Genomic DNA, 17791 nt, shown 5'->3' on the forward strand with positions numbered 1-17791 from the left:
AGAATAAAAAATAAAAATACTTGTACAATTTCCTGATATTCAGATTACCTCAGATTTGCTAGAGCTATCACCTTCCACTTCTGCTTTCGGCAGTGCTTAGTAAACAACTATTCTCATATATATATATATATATATATATATATATATATATATATATATATTCTTTATTTTTGTGTGTGGTGAAAAATAGCGTTCGCACCACAGGCAAAAATGTTTTTCCGGCTCTCAATCTTTTCTAGTCCTCGGCCTACGGCCTCGGACTTGAAAACCGATTTCGGGCCGGAAAAATCTCATTTTCTGCTCTAGGTGCGAAATATACTATTGATTGATAGTAAAAAAAAAAATTGATTTCGAAATTAGTGATCAAATACGATAAATTCAGAGTTTTGAAAGAAATTACAAACATTTTCAATAGACGACTGTCTAACTTTTCATTACATTATTCACATCTATAACAATCATTGACGGAAATTTAATTAATTCACTGAGGGAATGACATTTTATTTATTACGAGGAAGAAGTTGTAAATGATATAGCGCCACAATAATATAGCATATTCTGAATTATACGTAGAATACCTTGTAGAAGAGCATATTTCAAGAGTTTTCATGATTTGCATCTAGTTCATGATAGGTGCTCAGAGAGTATAGAATGTAACATTCTATTACATTTGTTTCATTCTATACTCTCTGGTGATACCACTCCTCACTACTGCTTATAAAGCAATTATTGCAAACTGCATTTGACTAATGAATTGGCGTTCTGGAGGAGGATAAATGTTTTAAAATTGGATTGGGAAAAGTTTATTCATTAGTACCTACTAATGCGATTGTAAAATCAAATCCATCTAATTCGATTTGACTTAAACAGTACTTTGTTGTACCTCGACTCTAGTAGTATCAAGTACAAGAATGCATTCTATCCAGTCATTCTATACTCACTGATTCTACCATTCATACAAATTCAATCATCAAACTCAAATTTATCTGCTGATGAAACAATGTTGCTAGTCAAGTTTCATGGGAGAGTAATTCTCAAGTTTTGAACTTATTTGGAATGATGCAACCGTTCTTTCTTACTAAATGAATTTAACACTCAAATTGATATTTGAGAACAAAATAATGAATCTAATGAGTAATAAAAATGATGATGAATATGATAATGATAAATAATAATGAGTAATAATGATTGTTTAGGGCCCGGCTATACAAAGAACGATCTACGATCTGCTATCACATAGACTTCAATATAAATCAAATCAAATCAATTTATTTTCCATTTATACAATATATACAGAGTATGAAATTACCATAGTCACTGAAAAAATTACCATATAACTAAAAAACACAATCATACCCTGAAGAGCATTACCAAAAATCAAATATACATGGAAAATAATCCCAAAGGTTACAAAAACCTGTTTGGGCAGAAAAAAACTACTTAAAATAAAAAAGAAGTGTTACAGTTTACAAAGCAAATTATGAAAGAGTAGAAAAAACTAAAAAGACAAGAAAAAATGGAAAAAGAACTTCAGTATCAGTTTAACATTATTAAAATACTAACAATATTACACTATGAACAATAACATTACAAACTAAAACAAAAAAAAAGTGTCGAGCTTACCAGTTGTAAAAAAATGCTAAGTAAAGTGGAGGCCTGCAGTTTAAACAATATTCTCATAATAACCTGAAACATCTTCATGTATTAGATGGCTATGTAATAATCTGCAGAAAGTTGTCCTCTGCCTACACCTTTTTATGTCCACAGGAAGTCTATTAAAAAACGTTGGTGCTAAACATTTGAAAAATTTTTTGAAAATTGTAAGGTTGGGCTTAGGGACTTGCACATTTTGTTGATTCCTCCCAACCCTGTGCATATTAATCATCTGCACTTCACCACTCCTATCAAAAAACAGCTTTAGGGTTTTATAAATATATAAGTTCCTGATAGGCAGTATTCTGAGCTCTTTGAAAATTGGTGCAGAGTGATCATATCTCGTTTTGTAAGACTTTATTCTCATAAATGTTTTTTGTAAAATGATTAACGGATGTAAAGCAGCCTTATATGTTCCCCCCCAAATTTCCAAGCCATACTCAAAATTGGAATTTATGTGAGCGAAGTAGATCTTTCTCATTAATTCTGAATTGTACACAGTTCTGAGAAGATAAAATATTCGAATATATTTCAATAATTTATTTTTTATATAACCTATGTTTTCTCTCCAACTGATCCTACTATCCACCCAAATTCCAAGGTACTTGATGCACTGGACCTGCTCTAGGGGTGGGCAATTGCAATCAGCAGCCAAGGAACATGCGATTTTATGATATTTGAGTGGGGAAGGGAATTGTACATCTTTCCATAGTCTGAATATGATATATTTTGTTTTTGGGCTCATCACCATCATATTGCGAGTAAACCACCATCTAAGCGCATTTATGTCGTTCTGCATGTTTTCTTGCAGTTCTGCAAATGATTTTGTTTTATCAGATCATCAGCTATCGTACAAAAGTGATTGTTAAACATTCTGGCTACTTCATTATCACATGTTATCAGGGACCCTGCTTTATCGCTTAGTGTTATAGATTTATTAATTTTTTTCGCCTGTTAAGTCTTTGATTATTGCCCACTGTTTTTTGCTGTTAGTCATATTCTTTTCAAGTTCAGCAGAGTAATAAGCCTGTTTTTTAAACCTAATTTTGTTCAGTAGGATATTTCTTTGGATGTTACGCCTAAGATTAGTATTTTCTGGTTGCTGCCTACACCTTTTGTATAATCTATTTTTCTTATCAATTTCTCTTTTTAGCTCTGCATTCATCCACGGTTTCAAAAGCTTAGCATTATTTTTTATTGTCTTATAGGACTGTTCAATGCAATTTTTTACTTTGTGAATAAATTTTTCCACCGCCTGTGAAACGGAACGACATGAGTATACGTCGCTCCAATCCACATTTCCCATCAGTGCTATAAACTTGGCTTCATCAACTCTTTTATGCTCTTTTATTTTTAGAAACATTTCCTTATCATTAGTTTTTATGTAAAGAACAGTCATCCAATGATCCGTTATAGATGTCTGGATAACTTTAGAACTATAACCCAGTCTACTATTGATTTTGTCTCTAATGAATGCGTGATCTATGCAAGTTTCGGAAGTATTAGTAGCTCGCGTGGGCTCATTGATAAGGGATTTGAGACCGAGACTAGCCATTCGAACCAAATAAAAATCAGAAGCTCTATTTTGTTGCAGGATATTGAGGTTCATGTCCTTATTTGTCCTATATTTGTGAAGGTATAGATATAGAAACTAATAGAATCGCAGATCGTTCTCTGTGTGGCTGGGAACTTGAGTGACCCTTTTTGTATTATTCTATTTCAATATGCATCAACATCCCATTGTCAGTATCCGTTTCCTGGTCATATGAAATTTATCCTTTAATCATTCAACTTTTGAGTTCGTGTTGCATAGTGTCGTGAGAAAAACTTAAATAAAATCGCACTTTTCTGCTATAAGATGAAAGCCCAGTCAATTTATTGATAGCCTTATAAATTCTTAACGAGTAAAAATGCCAACTCATTCTAATTCAATTAGCTATGCCACCTAATAGTCCGGATTCGTTGTATGGTCAAGTTATACATTTGAATTTACGCTACTGAATCAAAATCGAACCTCTCTACCATGAGATGAAACATTTTATTAATTCTAAACGAGTAGCTGATGATAATGTTTAAATGATTGTCTAAAAATAACTCTGCTGTACAAAGAGAATGGACAAAGCAGTCTGACATCAAATCTCACATCTCAGCTGCTTCCTGTCAAGAGTGGCTCAATGAATGAAATAATAAACGAATGGCGTTAGAACAAAGCTCTTGTCTGATAAGTGACTACTATATTCGTTTCATCCGTTTTACACTCGGAATAAATCACGCGAAACTGGGAATAAGAATAAATCTGCAATGAGATTTTCATTGTTGACATCGGCAACTGGTGGAAATGGATGGACCGACTATGCTGAATACAAAACGCCTCTCCAAGGCTGAATCTTTTCCTTTCAAGTTCAGCCATATATAACTGATATTAGCTGATCAGTAACGCGGCCCGACAGTGAATAAAGTGATGACAAATATTGCATTTGGTTGCAAAACAAAACTTGTTTTTACTCATCTATGAACCGATTTTTTAAATATTTAAAAAATCAATTCTACTTTCTAGAGCTTGAGATACATCACCAGTTAAAGTTCACATCTTTCAACTTAAGTTTTAGTTATTATCACAAGACTTCCGCTGAATGGATGTGCTGTTTATTCACCGTAGGACATTGTTGAAGCGTTTCAAGGTAGATTTCATTTTGGACTTGAGTTCTGTCAATATTTCTGTGCAGAAGCCAATTCCATCTCTAAAAAGCTCATTGATGAGCGTTTTAACGAAAATGAACAACTTGTATAAGAGTTTTCTCAATATTTATCTTTAGAAACTCAGTTAATCTCTCTCGCAATGAACATTGACAAGCGCTTTGATGTAAATTTGGAATTGGTATCTGAGTCACTAATTCTCTGCAAAAACTCAGTGCTTCTCTCCAATTTTGACGTAATAGTTTTGCTATGTTGCAATATCGCAACGTTACGTTTAAGAAACTGCGGTAAGGCTAAAATCTGGTTATTTGAAGTGTGTTTTGTGAAGTTTGCTAATCAAAGCTCAGTGAGAGTGTGAATTCAAGAATTATATGTAGGAAACATGGTTAATTACCAATGAATAGAGCTGGTCCTTACTTAGAACTAACATTATCAAGAGACAGCCAAAAGAGGAAAGAATTAAATCCCACAAAGGGATAAAAATGGTGGAATAATTCTATGGAAATCTAAATTTAGTGCCATTATACAGTGCCATTTAGTGCCATTTAGTTACTATAGTTTCAATAGAGCAGCACTAGCTGCCGCTATTTTCTACAAATGCCAAATCAATATGATAACAATGCTAGTATGACTAGATAATAACCAAGCCTGCCAACTGTTTGTTCACTGTACTACAGGCAATTTTAGTATCTCCAAACATTGAAATAGAAATAAATCCCCTTCAGCATTTCGAATCTCCGTGTAATAGGTTTGTAACGATCTCTTCCGGGTAGCCTACGTGAAGGAATGGAAAATGTGAAAACACCGGCTTTAATTGCCATTAGAGGAGACAGATGACTTGAATCTCTTTTAAGAAAGTAGCTGAATGGGAGAGAATTCGGCCATTCCTCTTGTTGAAGTTACCCATACCGAGTTTTTGGACCAAGTTCGATTCTGATGACGATCTCCAGACCTACAATCAGTATACCACAAACGTGGTACGTGCGAGTACTCAAGAGACTCACATAATATTTACCCATATTTTTAAAATGTTGGGATGTCATAGCTTTCAAATTGGATATACGCACCCCAATAAATTATTTAAGGAATCATGGTCGAAATCAAATCAAATAATCTTTATTCACAAAATAAAAAATACAGCAGCTGAGACAAAATATAGTACATACTTGGTGAATATTGTCCACAAAGACAACAGTCTGGGTGTGGGGAATGAGTTCCGTGAACTGCATTACAGAAACAATAACAGTTGAAGGTAGCACACCCTTATCACCCTTGCTATCAAGCAAGAATTTCGAAGTCACATTTCAAAACTCACTACTTGTTAATCACGAGACAAAAATTGTGAACTTTTGACAGATTATGATTCTCGCAAGACTAAGAATTGTTCATCATTTGGTAATGAAAGAAGAATGAACAATCAGTTTAAGTTGTGTTCCAAGCTACCCTGAGAGCAGATTTATAGCAGAACTTTGTATATGGTGGTGCTGGGAAACAGTAACCAGTACAACAAAGTACCGAATCTATTTTCCTAAAGTCAGAAGCAAATCTGATTTATTGGAAAACTTCACATACGAAGGATAAGATGGGTGAGTAAGAGTGAATCGTATGTGAAATCAGTCACATTATATTTGACATACTAAAAGATCACATGGCATAAGAGTGAATAGCGAACAAGTCCAAGTACAGCCAATACCTCAATAACAAACAAACAGGATTAATTACAGAGTTTTTGCGTATTATAGTCTAATTATAGTTATTTTAAAAATAGTCAGATTGCAAGGATAGCTATGTACTATCCTTGGTCAGATTGTGACTTGACAGAACAATTGATTAGCCTCAGAATATAGACTAAAGTTCATTATTGACACTTGACGAAAAATATGAATCTTCAAGTATAAAAGATAGGAGTGTGTTTATTCTATTTCAGCTACTCAATAGTATGTATTATATATTATATAGTACGCATCCTGGAAAACATGAAAACACCTATTATAGTCACTATCATAGGGATTGATGATTATATTATTTCATAACTCTACCTTACCTTCATTGTATTATCATCCATCCCATCATCATCACCTAGGCTTTAAATACTTCTAGAAAGTCGCCTTAGTAAAATAATAAATATACTTGATACTTATCAAAAGTGTGTTTAGAGAAGAGTTAGTTATAGTTGTAAGCTAGTAGTACTATGTAGAACTATGGAAGTATGTAGTAATAATTAAGTATATAGTAGAATATTGTTTTTTCTACAGAAATTGTTCTTTCTTTGAAACTGTTTTTGGGATGTATTTGTTTGTTATCTATTTAAATAAAGATTTCAATATTATATAGAGGGATTGGTATAGAGGGGAATAGGTAGGTATACTTAAAAGCCAATACACACATATGCAGAAATGTCATTTACAATTGCGTGTAATGATCAAACTCATGCTCTATCCTTTGCGCTAGAATGCGAATAGTACTGCGAAGATCACAGAAGGACTTTAAATTGCGAAATTCGTCGAATTCAGCTGTGATCTGTTTCCATTACCGTGACACTAGACTAGACAGATTTGTTCTATATTGAATCCAGACTAGCAGTACAGATTGCAAATGGTCGCGAAAGATCAAAAGCAGGATCCAGTAGTAGTCTATCAATACCTGATGAATGTATGATTGCTGCTTTGTGCTTTCTATGATAGCTAATGCTCTTTTAGAGAGCTTTGCAGAAAGGAATCCAATCTGACGAGATAAATATGAATTAGAAAGTTGAGGAAATTATAATTAGAGGAATATAAGAAAGTTTCAACTTGGAAAATATTGAAATTCACAACTTACGAACTAATTAGCCATGTTGCATCTGTACTATACTAGTATGAACTATATTAATGCGAGTTCTTTCAAGTTTGTGAACCAATCTTTTTATCATGAACTCCTCTAAATTTCAGTCGGTATTGTCTATAGTGTTTCCTTAATATTACTTGGAATTCACAGCTTCCTACGAAAGTAGTAACTATTAAGGTGCACTTTGTGCTTTGTTCGGTTGTACTCATGTTCTGATGAAGTAAGTCAAAAAATCCTAGTTTTGCGACTAAAACTTCTATTCGATGAACTCCTGGGATTTCCTAGTTATTAAAAAATGACATTTTTAAGATCATGACAGTTATTTATCAAACTATTCTCGAGTCATGAATGTTAAGCGTATGGTCTTATATTGGAATCAAGTGGAGGAAATTTTAATAGAAGCGGAAAGGGAAGCTTGAGATTGAGATAGATGACAGAAGAGTACAATGCAAGAGCTGACCCCGTTGCCAGCCATCCTTGGCGCGATCAACTCAACGCTTCTGATAATTATTGAAAGAATATCACTGAATGCAGTGCAGGAAACAATACTCAGCAAGGTGGACAACAGGCTAATAAGTGGATGAAAATACAATTCCTAATAATTACGAATTCACAGCATCAATCAGGAATAACATACAACACTATCGATCTTCCTATTTATTGGTAAGACAATCGCGTAATTGCAATTAAGAAATACTGTAATATCCGAAACGATTGGAAAAAAATGTATGATACAACATAAAAAAAACACCAAACACGCAACGTCATTTACTACAATACTGTATTTACTGTATTGAAGGACAGATAAGAAGCCGTTTTTTATCACGAGATGACAAAACTATCGGTATTCTATTTACAACTACAGAACATAGTGTTACATGTACAACTTTCCTTCTTTCCTTGTCCAGATTACTAATAACGAAAGATAACTAACAGGCAATATTCTAGTTTCAAACAACAATTCTACGTTCGTACAACACATAAAAATATGAAATATTAAAATACAACTGCAATATAAATCTAGTATTATAACTACAAAATAGGCTACTATTGTATAGTATATTGTAATACTACAGGTACTTGTAAGCTCCTAGTACCATATGTTGTACCACATTTTAAGTAATCGGCTGGTTACAAACTTCCGAGTTCAAGTTGTATTCAACAGCTGTTTGTTTCAATTTTAAAGTAAATGCACGGAAAACTAAAAGTTACTTGTGTCAGTAGTGAATGGCTTGAAAAGATACATCAATGACCAATGAATAATTGATAGAACTATTTATTCATGAACAATTTTATGAGATTAAGAATGAAAACCATGATGCATGAGTTCCACTAGGATGAAATCTGCTAAGAAAATACAGGCAGATACAGTCATATTTATTTATTTATTATCTCTCTATAGATATCAGCCTTTTATTCTGGAGATAGCTGATTAAATATTAGCTGATTGAATAGCAGCACCAATATTAATATCAATTGACTTCTGTGTGATTAATAATAAATCGTTCTTGCTTTCATTGAAAACTGAAATCGATTTTGCTAAATTACTGTGAGAACGTTAAACGCGTCAAAATATGATAAAAGTGTCAAAATGCTAATAGCGTCGTAAAAGTAAACGATGAATTTGAAAAGTCAATAGACTTTGAAAGTTATTAGATTTGTCCGTAAATTGTTTCTCTTCTTACTCGTCTCTTTAAACTACAAAATACATGTGGATGGAATAGGGATGAATATTTCAACTCTCCATTACATTTTATACACACTATTTCTCGTAATAAAGGATGAATATTCCAATTTATTACATTTCAAACAGTTTCTCGACAGGAAAATATAAACTTGAGCAAACGTTTAAAATGACGAGAGCGTGTATAATAGAGGGAAATATTAAAGTGAAAATGCCAACCTATATTTATCCATTGACTGCACCTGGAGGGAACGTTTAATCGGCTTAAAAAGGGGAAGCTAGCAAGGTACTCTCATTGAGAACAACTCATTCAAACTCGACTCAGCAAAATCCAATTGTTGTATCAAAACCAACGAGAACCATGAAATGAATTGCAAACCACAATTCAATTTGTTAAATTGAATTATGAATGAAAAGCTTCTTGAGAGACAGAGATAAGATGATACATAGCTCACAATACTGTATTATGCCTGAAGCTACAATCTATGTTCCAAAGTTGTTTGAAAGTAAACGCTCAATATGATTAGGGTTTCAATGAATGTGATGCGATCGCTAATGTGATTTTCTGAGACAAATCAATTTCATTGCAAAAAAGAATAAGGAGAACTTTTCATTATTTTTTCGAACTATATTACTTGGACAAATTATTGCATGTTATAAGAAGCGTAAGACTTGGAATTTACTTTGGCAGACGATCTGAGAACCAAATGAAATTGAAAGTGTTTAAAAATAGAAGATAAAGCTACTCATTCAAGACGTATTTATGAACTTGGATCCCTAAATTGAAATTTGCATACAAGGCAATAATTAAATTCCAAGTTTTTGTTTATACTCTGTCCAAACAGGCATGAGCTCTGAAGGATTAGGCCGACCCTCCTACAACTCACACACACAAGCGCAGTCTCCTTTTGTGTGTGTGAGTAAAGGGACAGTCTGTCTACCTGTATGCTACATAGTATCATAGATAAAGGATAAGCATAAGTGCAATAATGTACATATATGCTTATATGCATAACTATATTTCTTGTCTCTGATAGTATACATAGTATATCAATGGCGCAGGTAGGCCGAGCGTTTGTGCCTGCGCGTGGGGGAGCGAGGGTCGGCATAATCTTTCAGGACTCATGGCAGTGTGGACAGACTATAGTACAGATTGATTGAAAGTCACATGGCAGTTTGGACAGACTATAGTACAGATTGATTGAAAGTCACATGGCAGTTTGGACAGACTATAGTACAGATTGATTGAAAGTCACATGGCAGGCTCTACCAAAGCTGAAATTAAGTAGGAGTGGATCTGATTTGTTTTTCAGATTGATTTCTACGGATTTTGCACATTAGAAGCTTAATGAAGTTGTACTACCCAAAGTTATCCTAATATAAACATTTATGTATAGATGATTGCGAAATGTTTCAAATTAATAATATATTTATAATAATTTAGGATACTTTAAAGAAAAATAAAATGATTATTTCATTGGTAAACAAGTATTTCGAATTGGTAGAACTAGTACGGAGTTGTATCCTGTATATATTTCGTAAACCCAGCCTATAGCTCACACAAAAACAAAATCAGGAATATCGATGGATAAAATAACACATTTGATAAACAACTTTTAATAATAATAATCATCATCATCATTAAAATAAAAAATGTATGAGGTTTGGGCGAGTTTTAGAGTACGTGAAAGAAACGCTTTGCTAGACGTTGTTCATCTAATAAAATGTTAATACTGTATAATAAAATGATTTTAATCTTTCCCAAAATGAAAGTTTATAAAAGCTCTATTGATATGATCAATCATACCTGTTAATGAATTATTTGAATGTTCTAGTTCTATAACATGTCAAGCATGTTTTGTCTACTATCCCGATAAACATCAAATATACAAACTTCTAACAGGTTCCTTTGGATTTGCAGCTAATTCTACAAAGGATATATAACTTTAGTAGCCTTATTAAAGTCCTAAAAAATATACATTTGAAGAAAATTTTCATTTTCCCTCATTTTTATCTTGGTAACAACTTTTGGACATTTTTTATTTCCTCACTTTTTACCTAAAGAAAAAGCTCCCAAAAGATCGTCGTGTAGATTTGAATATTACTCAAAATCAAATTACTAATGTACTCTGTACATTGAATGAGAGATAAAGTTAATAGCATCTGACCACCTCTTGATTTGTAATAATTAGCTAAAATTCATTCGAAATATTTTTAAAAAGTCATAGCAGAGAGATATTATCGATAAAATAATAATCTAACACCTCTCATTAATATTATTTACCATCCTTCCCATTGCCATTAGCCACATAAAAGACTCAGAAACAATCTTAATCCAATTTGAACTAAGATCAAACTTCGTTAATCAGAAAGTGATGTTGGTTTGGTTGCGACAAAACGTATGATTATGCGAAGCTTGACTATATTGTTTGAGTGCGGATGCATTGGTCATGCATTATCATCTTGTATACTTCGCTACCTCAAATTACAGAAACAATTTTCAAGAAGTAACAGAAACTTTGTCCGATACTCTATTATAATTTTTATTCGCCTCAATCACACAGCCTGCAATAAATATTTGTTATATATTGTGTTGTAAATTTACAAACAATTCTTGATGAAAAACTTTTACGTTAATCAAGAGTTTTGGCTGAAAATATAGTACTGTATTGACAACTACTAACAAAGACTAGCGAGACAGTGAGAGGCAGTTATAGTTGATATTTTAAAGCATCAGTACTTGTTGAATTACGTGCTATTGATTTTTAATAATAACTCACCCTAGCAACAGTTGTTCTTATATAATACATTGAGGAATTAACCAAGAATAGAAGTAACAGGTGGCACAATTCTAATTCCCAAATTCAAATTACAGCTTGTAATGACGTTAAAGATTCTTGTATCTTATCACGTTGGGGATTGGAATCATTTAAATCAGTTTCTAAACAACATCATTTCAACACAAGTGAAATTTTTTTTAACTAAATCACCCTGCAATATTATTCTATATTGGAGGCCTGATCTCCTCAATTCAATAATTTTTAACTCACGTTATAGAGATTTAAGTAACTAAAATCGATTGGGTTTTTACTTTGGCTAGGATAGAATAGTTTTTGGCTGGGATAGAATATTGTAGAGAAGTTCTCAAGTGGACTTGATTGGAAATATTTGTTTCTTCCACTAACTTGTTCTTCCTTCTTCTTCTTCTTTTTCCTTCCTACTATTCTTCTTCTTTATCTGCCTTTTTTCTAAGTTTTCTCTTACTAGAGTCCACCTACCCAAGATGGATATTCGTTGAACTTTTGTCGATTTGTGAAGATATTTAGAACAATATATTACGAACTCTTTAGAGTCATTTTCAAGTGTTTACTATTGTATTTTTAGGCCTATACAAGTAGCCCTAAATAACAAAGTGGAAACTCATAATTTATAGAAAGTTATAAAAAGTAATAATAAATTATTAATGTGGCTTTGATTTTCAGTTCAAAGAGATTAGTTTAATGCAACAGATACGCTAACTCGACTTCTACCCGTATCAGTTATCATCGACATAATTAGAGAATATACCCATCTAGTTTAGCAGTTTGGTTGTAAATGTGCGATCTATGATCAAATTAAAAAAAAACTAAAAACTTGTGAAAAATTCAAACAACATTAAGTGTGATGAAGTTATCAGGGAGAAATCAATAGAATAAATTATTAACAATAAAATTATAAAAAATACAACATCTTCAAACTACAAAACTCTACAATAGGCTACCGTACGTTTAGGCTGGACTTTCAGATTAGTCGGAATATGGTTGATCAGTACTGTAATTGAGCTACTGGTTATATTAAAAGTACTGTAATTGAGCTATTGTTGAGCACTGATATAGTCAATGATGTAGATCAGTATGGTTTATCAGTTATATTAAAAGTACTGTAATCTGTAATTGAGCTATTTTTGAGCAATGATATAGTCAATCCAGTGGTTGACTGTATCAATTGCATCCGCTTTGACTCACGAAAGCGCATTTAAAAAAGAGAAGGGCCAAACAAAATTACCTTCCTATAAAATGTCTGTCTATAACATAAAAACGTTATTTAAGAAGTTATTTCTCAAGATGTTCACTTTTCTTTATGACTTGATTACTAGTAAGAAAGTTGAAATTCAAAAATGCGCAGAACTGCTATAACAATATGCAATCGATAACTATAGGATCTAATAACAATGGGAGAACCGATATGACTAATAAATTATATTGTTAAACCTATTGGTTATTGTTGATGTACCCTTACTATTTTCAAAATCAAAATCATTTACATTACAAGTAATATATGAATGATTATGTAAGTAATATGTGAGTAATGTAATAAAGTAAGAAACATGAAAGTAATATGTGATTGATGTAGGTAATTGATTTTTAAATCAAGAGAGTAGATAGTCGTTTAGTATTTCAAAAATGTGAAAAATGCTATAAAACAAACTTAAAGTTTTTGTTGATATAGGATTGGTTCGATATTATACAATTGGCGGAGCATCTAAATATTCCGGTTACGAAAAAAGGTAAGATGAACTGTAGAAGTTGTACTTCAGCAGATCAGCCATCAGCTTCAAAGCGCGCAACTTATTCATATCATTACAATATAAAAATACTGACTGAAACTGGTCTAATTTTGCTTACATTATGTATTTATATTACTTTATCAACCATTCTATGTCAGTGCTAAACGTAATTGTACAGAAAAAAGACTAAATAGATCAAATTGTTTTTGCTTCACTAGATACCGGCATGGCAATCACATGAGCTACCCAGCAGATACATGAAAGCTAACCTAAATCTTCAAAATAATTTTTCAGAGCAATCCGAATAACTTTTCATGTTAATGAACTACTTTTATCTGAAAAAATATGATAGGTACTAATATAATATTTCAATAAATAATTCAATTAAAAGAGTACCTACCTATATTAAAACTTTCAAACATTGAATAAATACATATATAATTGAAGAATTGAATAGTAATGAGATACACAAGGAATGAATCACTGCTATTCAACATTTTATTCAATACAACAAAGTATAGGAGTAGTTGCAAAGTAGTATTTGAGCCAGGGGAGCCAGGGAGTATTCAACTGTAGCAACTGTAGCCGAAAGTTTTCGATGACTGAAAATTCAATTTGGAGGTTAGTAAACAGGATTTCATGACTTAAAGTTGGTCCAAAATGTATTGAACTGTCAAATTACACTCTATTACACATGAGTTTAAGCCATAAATTCAAATAAAAAGCATAAAAATGAAGCATGGACCACCCGGTCTGTACTTGAAATTCAAACACATTTTATAACAGAAAAATCACTCGGTACTCACATAAATGGTATTTTTAGAGACGCCCTGGAGTAATACAAGCCAGGAAAATTGAGAAAAAAATCACAAATTTAAGATACTAAACACAGAAATTGGTGTAATAAAGTGTTTAATGTAAGCATAGATCCACACTACTTCTGCCCCGCGAGCAGCCATATTGCCTCTTGCCTGCTTGCCTCTGCATCCTAATATCCCTCTCAGCGCTGGCCACATCACCATAGAGAAAGGAACGCCCTAACCGTCGCGCAGCTCAGCATTGATCTCTCAGAATTCTGACCTCTTTGCAACTGCGCTTTTCACCCCTACACACACCCTTTTGGGCGAAACCTGCTCAATGGGTCATTTTCTTTGCTTGCAAACTACTAATTGCTAAAACAAAATACCACATAGAAGTGAATAGAGTTTACCGAGCTATACTGATAATCTATTCAGCTGTTGGACGGGTAATCGCTCAGTAAAAACAAGCCAAAAAAGAGCGCCGGCAAATTTCGCTCAAGTCTCACAAGTTTTGAAGTTCACACCACCGCGCATGACTCATCGATTGAGACAGATTATAAACATTATATAAGTATAACATCTATTTTATTGCTCCAAACAACTGTGATTTTAAATATGAAAATTATACCAAGTAAATTATGAAGATTTTTTCAATTTGTTTGAAGCTATTATAAAGTATCACGTCAATTCAAAAGAGAAAATCTGTTATCCTTTTGATGCGCAATTTTGTTGGAAGGCGGGTGGTCAACTTTTTGATTTGATACGGTAATGAATTTCACTATAACAGACGTTGACTTCCAATTATTTTAAATTACTATTATTATCCTATAGATATGGATTGAGAGAAGATTTGACTTTGTAACGCCTGTTAATGACAGAACTATCATACTTTGTTTGACTGGACAATAGTGGGTCATTAATAAACTACCTATTATCTGTCAAAGGGGTCTCATCCCTCATCGCGGGACAATTGTTCGATTTAGACCATGAATAATTGATGAAGTTATCGTCACGAACATGCCTTCCGTTTCACTAATGGCGAGTAGAATAAAATATCAAGAACTTTTTTATTGGGTGGGCGATGCAGTTTCAACGAAAAGAGTTTCATTTATTCAGGTACTGAGGGTATGAGGTTTGACTGGAGGACTGGACTCATGGTCATGGCCATGAAATTAATCACGGTTAAAATTTAACCAGCTTTTGTGCAACCGAGGTACACGTTGTGTATCAGCTGCACCGTGCATAACCTAGAAATTCAGAGAACAAAAAGTGAAAGTGATTTTTCCATTTTCTCTCTATCACTAAATATAATTTGCTTTGGATTTCAGAAATCAATCATTCAAGAATATCCATATATCATTTCTATGTAGGCTATCTGTTCTGTCTATTGTTTTTTAATATCGATCATGCTTGTAATTTTGTTCTCCTGAACTGATCAATAGCTTGTTGCATTGATTCTATCATATCTTCCTTATTAAATTTCACTATGAAAGAGATTTTGACTCCTACAAATTTGATACAATATCATTCACTACCTTATAACCTATCTTTCTATCGTGATGTTTGTATCAGGAGGCCTATCTACTATACTGACTGACACAGTCAGTCACACATGCACATTCACTGACATACGTCCACAGAATAGGTACAGAATGGAAACTTGTAGTCTAACCCATTGATATACATAGTTAGATGACTAAGCTATACCTTCAAGCGTTTGGAAGCATGATGCCTCCTTCATTACTCGTCGCCATTGAATATCGGGCAAGAAGTCAGGCGCCCAGACAGACTTATATGGGAAAACATCGACTTTCATTGCGTTATATCTTTCGACATACTTTATGGATTTCAATATAATTTTTTTTCAACTTTTCGTCATTTCCATTACCATATGATACAATGATTTGTTTATTAAACATTATTTTTAACTCGACCAAACATCTAATTTAGTGAACCTACCTCACTACAGATTTTGATCCATTCTATTAGCAAATGAATCTCATTTTTACAATATTTTCCTACTACCATGTATTTAGGATATGGAAAATAAAACATTTATTATAGATCGCTAATATTACCATATATTTTATTAGATGGCAAATAATAATAAATTAACTGTTATCACAATATTTCGTGAAACTGTTTCCATTCATTTTGCAACTTAAGTATAGGTACCTAACTATACTCTATACTCCTATATTTAATATAAGATAATAAATAACTACATATTATAAGAACGGGAAAAATGAAACAAAAATTATAGATCCCTAATATTACTGTATATTTGTATTAGATGGCAAATAATAATAAATTAACTGTTATCACAATATTTCGTGAAACTGTTTCTCATTCGTTTTGCAACTTAAGTATAGGTACCTAACTATACTCTATACTCCTATATTTGATATAAGATAATAAATAACTACATATTATAAGAACGGAAAAAATGAAACAATAGCAATGATGAAGAATTTATAAACAATTTTAGCAAATAATATTTTTTATAATACAAATTTAGCATAGAATATTTTTATAGTTTACAAAATATTACAATATAAGACAAATTAATGGAATGGAATATGGATACCTATATTGAATCTATGGAAATAAAATATTATAATATAATATTACCGAAACTTATATTTTATTACTTGGCAAATAATGATAATGAATCAACCTAAGCACAATATTCCTTGAAACGATCATTTGGCACTAGGCTTAGCCTGCATGAAACATGACCGATGAAAATATAAAAATACTTATGTATGAAAAGAAATATTTTTATCTGGCACATGCAGATTCGTACATCCATAAGCACTGCATGAAACTACCATACTTTGAATATTTTTTATTGCTTCAATAAAAAAATATTATCATTTGAAAAAGGCTCTTTTTCTACACAGCGAATACAAATACCCGACTTCTTGCCCGAAATTTCTGGTAGCTACACTAGCGCAGTGGCATCATAGCGGACTTCGCTCTTCTTAATCTTATTCTCTATATCAATGGTCTAACCAATGCTTTTTACATGCCGCCAATACTAGACACGTCACGTACCTTGGGAAGTGCCAATCCTGGCCTTCTGATTGGCTCGTGGCAGTGAATGAGATCAATTGATCCGGATCATTAAAGTGATCCGAACCTGCGGCGCTTTCTAACAAGATGGCGGATTTTGGCGTCAGGGTACTAGCCAAGTTTCCATACTGTATGTATTACTGTGATACGTCATCCTGGGGATGTCAAAAAGAGATAGCAGCACATTCTGTTGGGTAAACATTTTACTACAAGTAAAAAGTTGCTCAAGAACTATGTGAAGCACAAAGAAGAAGGGATCCTCTTCTCTGTGTGTGAAGGTAGCGTTCTCTCTCGAGAAGATTCTACGCTTGCGCATAGGGGACCAGAAATATACTATAGTGGGGTCCACGTTATAGTTACAGTGGAGAAAGATGGGAGAACAACGTTGCTGAACCTTTGTCTTTTCAATGCCTTCCATAATAGACGGTAGCTAGAACAGTATTATTCATGTGATATTAATTGTTCATTCTCGTTTAAAATAAACAATTAAATTTTATAAAGTAAAAAATT

General features: G+C 32.8%; 1 protein-coding gene across 1 annotated transcript in view; it reads right to left on the bottom strand.

Annotated features, from left to right (window-relative positions):
• LOC111043546 (putative fatty acyl-CoA reductase CG5065) overlaps window positions 1-14397 on the bottom strand; it is a 94485-nt gene extending 80088 nt beyond the window's left edge. The window contains exon 1 of the mRNA XM_022328526.2: window positions 14213-14397. The gene's annotated coding sequence lies outside the window, so the exon portion shown is untranslated. The remainder of the gene's footprint in view (window positions 1-14212) is intronic.
• Window positions 14398-17791: the final 3394 nt, after the last annotated feature.

This window comes from Nilaparvata lugens, chromosome X, assembly GCF_014356525.2.
Source record: "Nilaparvata lugens isolate BPH chromosome X, ASM1435652v1, whole genome shotgun sequence".
Lineage (NCBI taxonomy): Eukaryota > Metazoa > Arthropoda > Insecta > Hemiptera > Delphacidae > Nilaparvata > Nilaparvata lugens.